Source organism: Vulpes lagopus, chromosome 1, assembly GCF_018345385.1.
Source record: "Vulpes lagopus strain Blue_001 chromosome 1, ASM1834538v1, whole genome shotgun sequence".
Lineage (NCBI taxonomy): Eukaryota > Metazoa > Chordata > Mammalia > Carnivora > Canidae > Vulpes > Vulpes lagopus.
Genome location: NC_054824.1, coordinates 174829373 through 174845343, shown reverse-complemented (window position 1 = coordinate 174845343; position 15971 = coordinate 174829373).

Here is a 15971-nt window from a genome sequence, read left to right as displayed (position 1 = left end):
CATAAAGTTGTAAACATAATCGCAGCAGGGAAATGGGAAGCAAAGTCCTACAGGTTTTTGTGACCTGTCATCACTTACTTTCTCAAGGACAGTAAATAGGAAGCTGAAGAGTAAGCTTCCTCTTTGGGAAGATGTACAATAGTGGTGACATATAGTCAGATGGCATGGCTTTGCATTTTTTGTCCCTACCATATGACTTCTTCCCCTTGGATCCAGGTATCTCACCTCAGGGAGAAGGAGAGGCAGGAAAATTCGTGGAGATGTGGGAGAGAAAGTAACTCGAAGGAGGTGGTCTACAGAAATGAAGCAGGGCACTTGTCAGGCATGCTGACAGTTGTCTGGAGCAATAAAGAGCCTGCTTTGTTGAGCTCGATTTAAAGGGCAATGCTTTGTTCTTCTCCCAGGAAGAGGTAGGCAGAAACTGAAACTCTTCCTACTCTTCCAGGAGAAGAGATCCGTGAACTGCCTTTTTGGAAAAGGATTAAGTGACAAGCTTATCAGAGTCTGTTCTATCTCCATCTCCTCGTGGAAGACAGCTGGTATGGCTGATAGTAAAGGAAGAGGCCATGAGTGTCTGCAAAGAGCTCCTATGATTTCTTTTGGGCAGGAATACCTCCTACTGAATGTTGTGAAAAAGAATGACAAATGAACCAGCTCTCATCACACTTAAGAGTTGCTGCTATCCTGTTTTTGTAAACCCCAAAGAAATTTCGTATCAAAAAGATAACCCTCCTGGGGTTGATCAAATTCCTCCTAAAAAAGCTAATCCACGAGGCAGGAGTTTGACCAACCCCAGCAGAAAAAGCAAATGTCAAAGGGGATGTGACAAGTGTAAAGGGATTCAAATCTCTTGCAGTGATGATTGCGGTGTGATGTTGCCTTTTTCACGTGGGAGATACACATGAGTGACTCACCAGTGACAGAAAACAAGAAGAAAAGGGAGTGTCGTGTTGGCAAAACAAAAGAAAACTCGGATAACTATTCAGTCTCTTGGGATTGTCCTGGAAAGAAAATGTGTTATAAATATTTGAGGAATCTGTCTTCAGCAAAAAGATTCTGAATGACTAAGAAAACTTTAAAACTGAGTTTTTTCCCCCTCACCATGACCTCCTACTGTTTGCTCATTTCTTCCTTTCCTCTCTTCATCTCCTCTTCATCTACCCTTCTTCCCTGTTCTGGACTTCTCTGGTCACTGAACAAAAGACATGGTGCCTATCTTCAAGGACCTTGTAAAAACCCAGGGGAAAGAAAGCATAAATAATAAGTAGGGCAGAATGTTGTAAGTGTTATAGGGTACAAATAGAGTATGGCGAGCACACAGAGATCTGAAGAACTGCAGGAAAGCTTCTTGTATTGGAGCAGTAGCCTGAAGTTTGAATAGTATTTTTAAACATAGAGATTTTTTTTTTTTTAAAGATTTTGTTTGGGGAAAAGGGAGAATTCCAGGGGAACAAAAAAAAAAAAAGCCACCCACAATTGTATACAAAGAACATGGAGATGGGGAAATGGAAAGCTGTGCCTATTGTTTGGGCTGGTTTGTAGGTACGGGAATTTGAAAGGTAGGTTGGGGCCAGATTAAATGCCATGCTGAGACATTTGGATTTCATTTTCTAGGTTGTAGGGAACTAGTGAAGGTTCTTAGCTGACATTATTGCAGCCTGCTGTTGAAAAGATAATTTTAGGGTTAGAATGGAGAATAGATTGGAGAGAGAACGGTTAGAGGCAGAGAGCTCAGTTAGGAGTTATTGCAGAAATTCAGGCAAGAGATAAAGTCCTGAATTAAGGGGGTAGAAAACAAAGGAGGGGATACATAATCGTCTTCTTGTCCATGTCTCTTGTGTATAGAGTAGAGTTTCCCTATCAAATAATTGCTTTCCTTTTTTCTTGAAGCCAGTTTATACCAGGAGATTATGGATTTGTTGTTTTTAAAATCACCCCCAAGGAATCACCAGAGAGACAGACCAGGGGAGCTTATACACTCTCCCCATTGGTTGATAATGATACTTACTATTCAGAGCTTAAAACCCCCCAGGTCCCAACTCACTTTCTTTTATCATTTTGTGTCACTCCTTCCCACCCTTTGCTTTTAAAACGTTGGTTTGCCTTCTATTTGGGTAGTGTTCCACTCTTGCTCTTAGAAGGCATTACATCCTGCCAGGTGATTGCTCTGTCCCAGACCTCTGACACACATTTAGCTCCACTCAGTGGTTCTCAAAAACGGGTCCCAATCTGGGTCAAGAAAATAGGGTGATTTTTACTTTCTTGCAACTTTTCTTTAAGCTTGAAATTATTTCCAAATTAAAAGGTTTCAGCAAAATGAAAGAAAAAGCGATCCCCGGACCATCAATGTTAGTTAGCATCACCTGGGAACTTGTTAGAAATGCAGATTCTCAGGCCCTATCCCAGATCTGCTGAATCAGAACTCTGGGGGCCGGAACAGCAATCTGTTTTAACAAGCTCTTCCAGGTGATTCTGATGCATGATTAAATTGGTGAACCACTGGCTTAGTTTAACGAAAGCTTATTGCCCCTGCCTTGTATGTTGACCATATGTAACCCTCCTTGTGATATGTGTTTTGAGTTTTGAAGACAGTGCCCAACACTTAGAGTATTTCCCAGGAGGCTGATCCAGGGAGGCTTCCCATCAATGGGAATCAGCAGCGTAAGTGAGGACAAGGAGGAAGGGAAATGGCAGGGGGAATAGCCAATTGCATAAAGAAAAGGGGGGGTGGGGGTGGGGAGTGATTCATTTCTTAGCCAATGCTTATCTTGGTTTTCTAAATTCAAATAACCCACCCCTTACAGATAGCTCTGTTATCTCGAATCCCTTTATCAAATAGAATAAACACCAAATTATAATTACAATTCTTCCCATTATTTGTTGTATACCGTTGGGTTATTTGTCCTTCTTAAAACAGGGCCACAGTGAAGGCCTGTGCTTAGGCCCTGCATTGTCCAAAATCTGAACGTAAAAATGCTAAACCAAGTTTGGGAAAGACACCAGAATGTTCTCATTGGATTCTGAAGTGTAAAGAGAATAGAAAATATTCTCTTTAGAACTGAGGGTCTCTGTAGGTCTCGGTAGGCTCAGTTTTATCTTTTGAAAATGGGCATAAAGCTTTACGGGAGTGAAGTGAGAGGTCCTAGATGTTCCCTGAAGGTTAAGTGTGTGTATGTGTGGGTGGGTGGATGTGGGTGACCCACTGTCTTCTTACTCTTCACTTCTAATTTAGGCTCTGTTGTTTATAAGGTACCAAGATTGTGAGATGAGATTATTAATAAAGTCTATTTTGGCCAAACAGGTATTTGGCTTCTCCCAAGCATCTGCAGAATGTTTAGATAATTTTGCATTTTCCGTAGGTGACGGCAGTTGCCTGTGTCTGTGCTCTCGTGTGCCTGCGCTCAGCCTCCACGTGCTGCAGGTACCATTGACAGGACGTGCTTTGTGCAGCTTTTCCAGCAGTAGGCAGAGGTTCCCACTAACGCCCACCCCTCCCCACACACTCCCGCTGGTTGTGACGAGGGGCACGCCGAGGTGGTTCTGGGCAGGGAGGGTAGTATGTGGTGACCAGAGAGGCCACCTTGCCCCTGAGAGAATCAATTCTCCTGTTGGTAAGTGCCCTTTGGGGCTCTTTCCCCAAATCTTCTGATTCTGCAGAGGCCGAGACTCTTTCCACCTAATAGTCTGTCTCTTACTCTGTCACACCTAAAACCTGTCTTTCATGTGTAAGGTCCTGAGCAACTCTTGGGAAACATGACATGAGGAAGGGGGATGCTGCATCGACCATGATATTTTGAGAAAGGTGAACTGCCACCTGCTTCTTCTCTCTGCTCTTGCTTCAAACCCTACACTTCACTCAGTTCAACCCACCCCCTCTGAGGCCGTACCTCTACCTAACAGGATACCAGCAGGACCTGAAGCCTTCCTCAGGCTGGGTCTCACCTCAGCATCACAAGCCACGGTGGGGCACAGGGTGTCCTTTTGCCTGTCCCCTACTCCTGCGGTCCAGACACCCCACTCCTCCTCTCTTGAGTAAGGATCTCCTCCGGACTGCCGGTCTGGATCTCGCCCTCACCATTTAGTTGGCCTTCCTGGCGCTGGTAAATCCTGGCACCCAGAAAGCAGAAAGCAACAGCCATCCTGATGTTGCCACTACTCTGTCCCTGTGCTGCAGATTGAAGCTACATCCAGTAGCTTATCTCCACTGTGGGCTATCATGGTGTGTGGCAGAGGAGGGGTGAGCGTTGCTGCCTGCTGCAGCTGTCTCCTTTTGAATCAACTACCCCCACTCCCCAGGTGCCAAAATAGCTCGCTGGGCTTAGAATGCTCCCCATCTCTACCTCTCCCGCCCATTGCAGCATTGGTAGCAGCTTTCCAACGAGCCTTTTGTTGCGGAAGCTCTAAATCCATGGTAGGGAAATTACCAAGAGACTCTTCCACCGTCTGCCCTCCCTCCCCTTGCTCCGTCTCTTTCTTTCCTTCCTTTGTCTCCTTCCGTAGCTAGGGTCAGAATCCCTAGCCAGACTGAGAACATGGTTGCTATTCCAGGACCCAGATGCCAATATGTGGCAGCATCTGGCTTATTGGCAAGCGTTGCCGGCAGTTGTGCTGGCTGCGTCTAGGCCTGTCATGTGGCTGAGCCTGCTAATGGGGGCCCTGTCACAAAATGGAGTTTCTTTGAGAATATGGTTTCAACCAAGGAGCCCACCAGAAAACAGTGAGCTGCTCTGAGAGGACATGAATTATTGGACAGGGTGACCACCTACTGTCGCTTTGAGGCCGATCCTGGACCTGTTGTGCAGAAAGCCCTGTTTTATGTGGTTGGAGCCTGCTCCTTGTGTAACCTTAACTTCTTCCTGTTAGTGTTTCAGCTGCCTTAAGGCATGGAGCTCCTTGAAAGAGAAACACAAATCACTAAAAATGTTGAGATAAAATCCTGCTCCTCAGAGGCGCCTGTTTGGCACGGGGAGTGCATGATAACAGCTTGCTTTAGAAAGGTGACATTTCTGCTGAAGGCTGAATAATAAAAAATGCATTTTAAAAACTCAGCCCTTCCGTGTCTTCTGATGGTTGACTTTTGATGTGAAGGCCATTTCTTCGATGTGAAGGGTCATTTTTGAGGCTAGCCTCTTCAAACCCCAAACAAGGACCTATTAACTCTTGTCATCATTCATGAGACTGAGGAACTTTTAAAGTTAATTATCACATACTAGGGCTCTTAGTACTTTTTTCTCAAGGTGCAAACACTGAGTGCTCAGAATGTGTCAAGTACCGTGAGAGACTTTGAGGGGGCAGGGACAGAGGAAGGACACATGGCTCCTGCCCCCAGGATGTAGGTCACTGGTGACCAGCTTGCATATCCTTCCATTCTTTTCGTTCTTTCCTACAACCTGTACAATGGGACAGGGCGAGTGATATGCTGCGTGCTTTACAAATGGAGAAATTAAAATCTCAAGACATCGATTTGCCCCAGTTGGCATGACAAGCTAATAAGAGCTGTGATGGGAAACGAAGTCGTTGTAGTTCTGCTTCACTGAGTTGGATTCTTCTGTTTCAAACTCCTAAGGGCAGGAACTGTGTCTTTAACTTTTTACAATCTGCCCCCAATTAGCGACTTCCACTCACGCATGACCCCCTTTCTACATATCTCTCCCAGACACACACACACACACACACGCAGCACACAAATATATCTTTATAAAAATACAGGGACTTTTTACAAACTGAGGCCAAGGTTTTCTTCTAACAGGCTGAAAGAAGGAACCAAGAGGAAGAACATAGCAAAAATGAGCTTGAATTAAAAGATGGTAACGATCCCGGGAAGATGGTGGTGGTTAATGGCAGTAGCATACTGCCTACATAATCCCACATATAAATGTATACAGATGTGTAGCAAAATCAAAATTCATAGACCACATTTACAACAAAACTAGGGGACAAGATACCACAAATCTCAAAATGCAAGCCTTTGGGGACAAAAATAGTAATAAACACAAGACTTGCATGAGGTGGGCATCTGTGTGGGAGACAGAAAGAAACCACAATACAGCTCTTGACTGAGTCTGAGAACAGGAGAACCCCACATAGCCAACTGGGGTTCACTAGAAAACTCAGCGGACCAATTTGAGAACAGTAGCTGACGGTGAAGGCATTTTGCCCACTCTAACACTTGGTAAGTGCAAAGAACTCATAATAGGAGGGATTAAAGGCGCTGGCCCTTTGAACTCTCAAAATTGACCCACCAGAACTGCCTTCTAGCACAGGGCCCTACACTGAGGAGAAATTGCCGGGAATGGAATCAAAATTGGGCAGGGTAGGGACAAGAGAAAGATCCAGTTCAAAGGAAGGGAAGAACAGCCAGGAAATATCAAAGCAATGTGTCATTTTTTTTTTAAACACTTCACAAAAACAACAGAAGAGGGAGCTCTGTGAAGTTAGAGCCTTTTGACAAATTTAACTTGTTTCATTTTCATAGTTTAGGAAAACTAATTTCACATTAAAAATGCCCAACAGAAAAGAATCAACATCAAGTCCCATACGGAGTTATTATAAGAAAAAAAGAGGAGTAGGAAGAGAATAATATCCTTACAATGAAAATATTCCAGAAAGATGTGCTCACAAAATAGATCAAAATTAATTTTACTATTTCAAAATGAACTGAAGGACACTACGAAAAGAACAATGTAAGTCATAATTAGGAAACTCAGAAACGAGGTGAGAACTCAGGAAGGAGTTAGAAATAAAAGAAAAAAAATTATCTTAGAAATGAAGACTAAACTAGAAGGACCACCAGAGTGAGCGAACACAACAGATAATGCCTTAAGGGAAGTATAATATGAAAAGAAAAAAATTTTTAAGACTTTAAAACAGTTTCAGGTTCACAGAAGAATCGAAGGGAAGGCTACAGAGCTCTCCCCTTTCCCCTGTGCCCTCAGCCCACATATGCACAGCCTCCCGCATCATCAACATAACCCCCCAGTGGGGGTTGTTACCATTGCTGAGCCTACTTTGACACATGGTCATAATCAGCCAAAGTCCACAATTTGCCTTATGATTCGCTCTTGGTGTCATACATTCTACCAGTCTGGACAAATGTGTAATGACACGTATCCATCGTTATGGTATAAAGAGTATTTTCATTGCTTAAAAAAAAAAATCCCCTGTGCTCTGCTTATTCATCCCTCCCCACCCACACCCCACCTCTCCTCTCACCCACCCAACACCTGGCAACCATTGAATTTTATGGTTTTCATAGTTGTGATTTTTCCAGAATTTCATGTCGTCGGAATTACATACTATACACATTATGTGGCCTTTTCATTCACCTGGTAGCATGCATTTAGGCTTCCTGCATGTCTTGAGGGCTTGGGAGCTCATTTCTTTTCAGTGCTGAATAATATTCCATGGTCTGGATGCACCACAGGTTATCTGTTCACTTACTGAAGGTCATCTTGGCTACTTCCAAGTTTTGGCAATTATGAATAAAGCTATAAATATCTGCATACAGGTTTTTGTGTGGACATAAGTTTTCAACTCATTTGGGTAAATACCAGGAAATACTGCTGCTGGATTGTGTGGTAAGAGTATGTTTAGCTTGGTAAGAAGCTGTCTAGCTGTCTTCCCAAGTGGCTGTACCATTTGGCATTCCCACCAGCAGTGAACATGAGCTCCTCTTTCTCCACATCCTCACCGGCATTTGGTGCTGTTAGTGTTCTGGACTTTGACCATTCTGATGGGTGTGTAGTGGTATGTCATTGTTTTAACTTGCATCTTCCTGATGACATATGAAGTTGAGTATCTTTGGATGCTTATTTGCCATCTGTATATCTTTTTGGTGAGATGCTTATTAAGGTCTTTGGCTTGTTTTTTTAATTGGATTGTTCACATTCTTCTTAACTATTTTATTATTTTTAAATTATTTAAAAATTTTATTATTTATTTTTACATTTCTTTAAATTTAAATTTAATTTGTCAACATATAGTATAACACCCAGTTATACTTATCCCATCAAGTGCCCTCTTCAGTGCCCATCACCCAGTTACCCCATCCTCCAACCCTCCTCCCCTTCCACGACCCTTTGTTTGTTTCCCAGAGTTAGGAGTCTCTCATGGTTTGTCTCCCTCTCTAATTTTTCCCCACTCAGTTTCCCTCCTTTCCCTTACAATCCCTTTCACTATTATATTCCACGTTTGAGTGAAACCATATGATGATTGTCCTTCTTCAATTGACTTATTTCACTCAGCATAATACCCTCCAGTTCCATCCACGTCAAAACAAATGGTGAGCCATCCTCTCTGATGGCTGAGTAATATTCCATAGTGTACATAGACCACATCTTCTTTATCCATTCATCTGTCAAAGGACATCGTGGCTCCTTCCACAGTTTGGCTATTGTGGAGATTGCTGCTATGAACACTGGGGTGCAGGTGTCCCAGCATTTCACTACATCATCTTATTGTTAAGTTTTAAGAGTTCTTTGTGTATTTGGTGAACGGGCCTTTCTTAGTTGTGTCTTTTGCAAACATTTTTTCACAGTCTGGCTTGTCTTTTCATTCTCCTGACATTGTCTTTTGCAGAGGAGAAGCTTTAAATTTTAATGAAGTCCAGCTTATCGATTACTTCTTTCATGGATTGTACTTTTGGTGTTGCATATAAAAGTCATTGCCATACCCAAGGTCATCTAGGTTTTTTTCAGTATGTTGCAGTCTAGGACTTCTATAGTTTGTATTTGACATTTAGGTCTGTGATCCATTTTTAGATAATTTTTGTAAAGGATGTAAAATCTATCTAGATTTTTCTTTTTCTCCTTCTTTCCTTCTCTCTTTCTCCTTCTCTCTTCTCTCTTCTCCCTCTCTCTCTCTCTTACATGCAGATGTCCAGTTGTTTTGGCACTATTTCTTGAAAAGACTATCTTTTCTCCATAGTATGCCCCTGGCTCTTTTTTTCAAAGATCAGTTGACTATATGGTTCTATTTCTGGACTGTCCTGTTCTATTCCTCTATTCTTTTGCCACTACTGTACTGTCTTGGTTATTGCAACTCTATACTAAATCTTTAAGTTGGCTAGTGTCAGTGGTCTAACTTCAATGTTGTGTGGATTATTCTGGGTATTTTGCCTATCCCTATAAGCTTTAAAATCAGGATTTGATACCCACAAAATAACTTGCTGAGATTCTGATTCAGATTGTACTGATCTGCAGATCAAAGTGGGGAGAACATATATTTTAACAATTCTGAGCTTTCCTATTCATGAATATGGAATATCTCCCCATTTATTTATTTATTTGATTTCATTCATTAAAGTTTTGTAGTTTTCCTTACATAGATCTTGTTTTTTTCTCCCCCCCAATTTATACTTAAGTATTTCATTTTGACAGAGGTACTAATATAAATGGTATTGTGTTTTTAATTTTAAATTCTACTTTATTTTAAAAAAGATTTTATTTACTCATGAGAGTCACAGAGAGAAAGCTGGGGACATAGGCAGAGGGAGAATCAGGCTCCCTGTGGGGAGCCCGATGTGGGACCCGATCCCAGGACCCCCGGGATCATGATCTGAGCTGAAGGCAGACACTTAACTGACTGAGCCACTCAGGAACTCCTAGATCTTTCTTCTTTTCCAATATATGCATCCAATGCTATAAATTTCTAAGTGCTTTCACTGCATCAAATTTTGATAAGTTATATTTTCACTTAGTTCAGAATATTTTAAAATTTCTCTTGAGATGCCTTCTTTGACCTATGTGTTATTTATTTTATTTATTATTATTATTTTTTCCCATTTGTTATTTAGAAGTGGGTTTTTGGGGATGCTTGGGTGGCTCAGCGGTTGAGCGTCTGCCTTTGGCTCAGGGCCTGATCCTGGAGTCCCAGGATCGAGTCCCAATCAGGCTCCCTGCATGGGGCCTGCTTCTTCCTCTGCCTATGTCTCTGCCTCTCACATGAATAAATAAATAAAGTCTTAAAAAATAAAAAAGAAGTGGGCTTTTTGTTTGTTTGATCACTATGTATTTTAGGATTTTACAGTCATCTTTTGTTATTGATTTAATTAATATTCATATATATCTTATATCATATTTATATTTATTTATTGGATTTCATTATGGTTTGAAAGCAGATATATGATTTCTGTTTTCTTAAATTTGTTTTGTTTCCCTAAGATTTTATTTATTTATTCATGAGAGACAGAGAGAGAGAGAGAGAGAGAGAGAGAGAGAGAGAGAGGCAGAGACATAGGCAGAGGGAGAAGCAGGCTCCATGCAGGAAGCCCTATGTAGGACTCGATCCTGGGACTCCAGGATCACGCCCTGGGCTGAAGGCCAGGTCTAAATTGCTGAGCCACCCAGGCATCCCCTAAATTTGTTAACAAGTGTTTCATTGTCCAGAATGTGGCCTATCTCGATAAATGTTCCATGTGAGTTTCAAAAGGATATATATTCTGCTGTCGTTGGATGAAGTAGTCTGCAGGTGTCAATAATATCCAGTTGATTGATGATGTTGTTGAGTTCAACTTTGTCTTCACCAATTTTCTGCCTTTTGGTTCTGTCTGGTTCTGATAGAGGAATTAATGTTGAATCCCCCAACTATGTTAGCAGATTCATCTGTTTCTTTTTGCAGTTCTATTAGTTTTTCTCTCACATAGTTTGACCTCTTTTGTTAGGCACATGCACATGAAAGATTATTATTATCTTCTTGGAGAATTTACCTCTTTATCATTACATAATGCCTCTCTTTAGCTCTGATAACCTTTCTTTCTTTGAAGTCTGCTTTATTTGAAATTAATATAGTCACTTCTTTCTTTTAATTAGTGATAACATGGTATATTTTCCTCCATCCACTGAATTTTAATCTATATGTATCTTTATGTTTAAAGTGGGTTTCTTATAGACAACATATAGTTTGTTCTTGTTTTTGTGATTGATTCTGACAATTTCTGTCTTCTAATTGGTGCATTTAGACCATTAACATTCAAAGTGATCATTGATATAATTGGATGAATAGCTACCATTTCATTATTCTTCTCTATTTGTTATCTTTATTCTTTTTTTTTTAAAAAAAGATTTATTTATTTTAGAGAGAGAGAGAGAGAGAGAGAGAGAGAGAGGCAGTAGGAGAAGAGAGAGAGAGAATCTTCAGCAGACTCCTCACTGAGCATGGAGTCAGACATGGGGCTTGACATGACAGGGCTCAACCTTACAACCCTGAGATCATGACCTGAGCCAAAATCAAGAGTCAGATACTTAACTACTGAGCCACCCAGGCACCTGCCCTTGTTCTTTGTTGGGATTTTTGTCTTCTGCTCTTTTCTTCCCTGTTGTTTTAATTGAGCAATTTATGTAACTTGAATCTCTCTCCTTTCTTAGCATATTGGTCTTTCTTTCCTTCCCTCTTCTTTCTTTTTTCTTTTTCTTTTTTTCCTTCCTTCCTTCCTTCCTCCCTTCCTCCCTTCCTCCCTCCCTCCCTTCCTCCCTCCTCTTCCCTCTCCTCTCCTTCCTTCCCCTCCCCTCTTTTTTAGTGGTTGCCCTAGAGCTTACAATATGCCTTTACAGCTAATCCAAGCCCACTTTCAGATAAATTACATATTATACATCATAGGATTATTTTGTTAGTATAAAGTATTCAGACTACTGTGAATAGGAGTCCTAATTCTTTCCTTCTGTCCCTTGTATTATTGCTGTCATTCATTTTCTTATATATAAGCATATATTTATATGTATATGTGTGTGTGTATACATATACGTGTGTGTATATACATATATTTATAAACAAATTGTCTGTTTGATCAATCAAATGAGAAAATAAAGATTTTTCAGTTATTCCTTCTTTAATGTTTTCTGTTACCTTGTGGGGATCTGAGTTTCTGATCTATATTATTTACTTTTTCTCCAAAGAACTTCTTTTAACATTTCTTAAAGGCAGGTCTACTGGCCACAAATTTCCTCAATTTTTGTGAGAAAGTCTTTTTTTTTCTTCTTCACTTTTGGATGTTTATTTCTCAAGGTACAAAATTCTAGGTTGGTGGTTTTTTTCTCTCAATATTTTAAATATGTCGTTCTCTTCTCTCCCTGCTTACATGGTTTCTAAGGAGAATTTGGATATGATTCTTATCTTTATTCTTCTATAGTTAAGGTATTTTTTTTTACTTAGGCTTCTTTCAGAATTTTTCCTTTATCTTTTCTGTAGTTTAAAATGATATGTGTAGATGTAGTTGTAGGTTTTGGTTTTATTTAGTTTGTGGTGTTTTTTTGTTGTTGTTTTTTGTTTTTTTGTTTTGTTTTTTTTTTTTTTTTGCATTTTGCATTTATTCTGCTTGGTTTTGTATGAGCTTTCTGGATCTGTGGTTTGATGTCTGCAATTAATTTGGGGAAATTCTCCATCATTATTGTTTCGAATATTTTTTCTTTTCCTTCTTCTTATATTTGTATCATGCTTTTTGTATTTACCCCACAGTCCTTGGATCCTTGGATAGTCTGTTGTTTTTTTTTCCCCCAATATTTGTTCTTTTTGCTTTTCAGTTCTCAAGGATTTTACTGATATATCCTCTAACTCAGAGATTCTTTCTTCAGCCACGTCCAGCCTACTAAAAAGCCCTTCAAAGCCATTCTTCATTTCTGTTATAGTGAGTTTGTGTATGTGTGTGTGTGTGTGTGTGTGCACATGTTTATCTGTAGCATTTCTTTTTGGTGCTTTTTTTAGGATTTCCATATCTCTGCTTACATTGTCCATCTGTTTTTATGCACTATCTACTTTATCCATTAAAACCCTTACTGTACTAATCATAGTTGTTTTAAATTCCTAATATGATAATTCCAGTACCCCTGCTATGTCTAGTTCTGGTGCTTTCTCTGTGTCTTCAAGTTATGTTTTTGTCTTTGGGTATGCCCTGTAGTTTTTTTCTTCATAGCTGGACATGAGGTACTGGGTAAAATGACCTGCTATAAGTAGATCTTTAGTAGTGACATGGAGAGGTGTGAGATAAGAGGAGGCATTCTGTAGTCCTATGGTGAAATCCTACTCTTTTAGTGAGACTATGCCTTTGGACTCTGAACTTCACAAGAGTTTCTCATTTTTTTTTCCAATCCTGTTGAGTAGGACAGGATGGCCAGAATGGGCTGGAATTGGATATTTCCCTTCCCCAGGTAATGTGGTTCTGATAATTCCCCACCAGACTAGGGTCTGGTTAACTAGTTTCCCCTGAGACAGGTCTTGTTAAGAAGGACAGGGTGCTTTGGTATATTTCAAAATGATTTCTATTTCCTGCCTTGCTGGAAGCACAGAAGCACAAGGGAGTTTTCTCCAATATTTACTGTGGGAACTTGGTCAAGCTACTGGAAGTATATTTCAAAATATTGTGGGGTATTTTGACTGAGTCCTCTGGAGTTTTTAGCTCTCAGATCTGTCTTCCCTGAGCTTCCATCAATTTATCAATTATAGTTCAAGTTTTCCTAGTCTGGCATTGGTTTCCACAGTGTTTTACACATGTAAATCTCTGCTCTGGTGAACTATGACTTCACTTGTCTTTTATTCTAGTCTGTTCAGAATTACATTTGTTGTTAGGATGGTTTGGTAGCTTCCAAGCTCTTTACGTGTGGAACTGGAAAGTAGAAGTCATAACATTTTTAAAAATAAAAAAATTAAGAAAAAAAAATAAAAAGGATTCAACAGAAAGTGCTACATATTGAAGTAGGAAAAAAAGATCAAATGTGTGTATGTGTTTATCTCTAGCATTTGGAGATCACAAAGAAAACCAAAACAAGGCAACTGAACTGTAAAAATGAATTCAAGAAAACCTTTTTGAAATTAAAAAAATAAAATTGAGGCTTCATGGAAAGAGCACACTACATACTGAAGAATGTTGACAATATGATTAACACCTTCTAGAATAAAAAGTGCACATGACTTACAAGGGAGTAAAGTTAGCTTATAATTATGCTTATTTTTAAAAAGATTTTATTTATTTATTTATTTATTTATTTATTTATTTATTTATTTATTTATTTATTTTACTCATGAGAGACACAGAGAACAGAGACATAGGCAAAGGGAGAAGCAGGTTCCCTCTGGGGAGCCTGATGTGGGACTTGATCCCAGGTCCTCAGGATGACGATCTGAGCCAAAGGCAGATGCTCAACCACTGAGCCACCCAGGTGCCGTATAATTACACTTCTCAACAGCAATACTTTATTGGGGTTGGGGGGAATGAAACAACTTATTTAAAGTAAGGAAAGAAAAAGTGTGCCAAGGTTTTTATACCCAGTAAAACTGACTTTAAGAATAAAGGGCATAAATAGTTATCTGGGGGTATTATTCTTGTGAGCTCTTCCTGAGGAATCTAGTAGAGAATGTATTGTAAATGACTGAAGTAATTAGAAACACACAAACATAAGAACTTATACATTAAAAAAAAAGGAACTTACACATTAAACAGTTTCCTATAGAAGTAGGACTAACGGAGGACTAAGGGAGAGAGAGTACAGTGTAAATGGCTACATGGTCTCACAACGTAGATGTAATAGAACTTTTTTTTTTAATGGGGAAAGTAGGGAGAGTGTATGCAAAAAAATTTAAATGTTTCTGTGAATCATATTGGTGGTGATACTATTATTGTCATTCTGAAATTGTTGCTGTGTAATGTGAGATAGAACAATAACGTTGGAATATTCTAATTCTGTCATTCCCTCTGCTTTTAAGAACCCAGGATTCTCAGAATGGAAGACTGGAAATTCCACTGTTACAGAGTGCTTAAGTAAAAGCTCTATAGTATTGAGTTTTTATAGAAAGTACAATATAAACTTATGAGATGTTTTTATCTTTGAATCAATAATATCTCCTAGTTCGTTCCACTGAAAAATCTGATCTTTTCAGACTTTTGGGGTAGCTAAATATATATATATGTATATATATATATATATATATATATATATATATATATATATATCATTTGTATAGTGAAAAAAGATAAAGAAGATGCTGGCTACCTTGTCCTTTTACTATATACGGGTTCCTACAGAGCTACTGCTAGTCTTTATTTATCTTTGTGAAATTTAGAAACTATGGGTAGGGGCACCTGGGTGGCTCAGTCAGTTAAGCATCTGATATTGGCTCAAGTCATGATCCTAGGATCCTGAGATTGAGCCTCATGTTGGGCTTCCTGCTCGGCAAGGAGCCTGCTCTGCTCTCTGCCTCTGCCTGCCACTTCACCTGCTTGTGCTCTCTCTGTTTCTGTCTCTGTCTCTGTCTCTCTCTCTCTCTGTCGAATAAATAAATCAATCTAAAAGACATAGAGAGAGAGGCAGAGGCATAGGCAGAGGGAGAAGCAGTCTCCCTGTGAGGAGCCTGATGCAGAACTTGATCCCAGGATCCCGGGATCACAACCTGAGCTGAAGGCAGATGCTTAACCACTGAGCCACTCAGGCATTTCAATAAATAAAATCTTAAAAACAAAAAGGAAACTATGTCTACTTTAGCAAAGAGCATCTCTACCACTCAGACTGTGTTTTGAAATACCATTTTTCTGTAAAAGAAATTAGAGCTTCTTAGAGAAATAGGTCTAGGGCAGGAAGTTTGTAAAATGAAGTTGGAACATCTTAAATAACAAGGAAGCTATCAAAGACTTTTGGGTTGTGTCAAAATGACTCAGTCTCCCACTGGTCAAAGGTGGAGCAGTTTGACCTTCAGTAATGATAAGAATTGAAACCCATCATATATGTTTAAATTCATGATTTGATGATAATATTAAAAAGAATTGATCACCTTCAGAGAAGGCAAACCAATTCATATCTTGAAAACTGGGAAATAAAGGGAAGGGATTAAGCATTTACCTGATTTTTATGTGAACTGTACCACTGGATATCCAAATAGTGAATGAAAGGCACATCTTATAAAACTTTCCTAATTACAAAACAAAAAAGAAATGATAGAATCTTAACTATAGGAGAGAAACTGAGGGTTACTGGAGGGGAGGTGAGTAG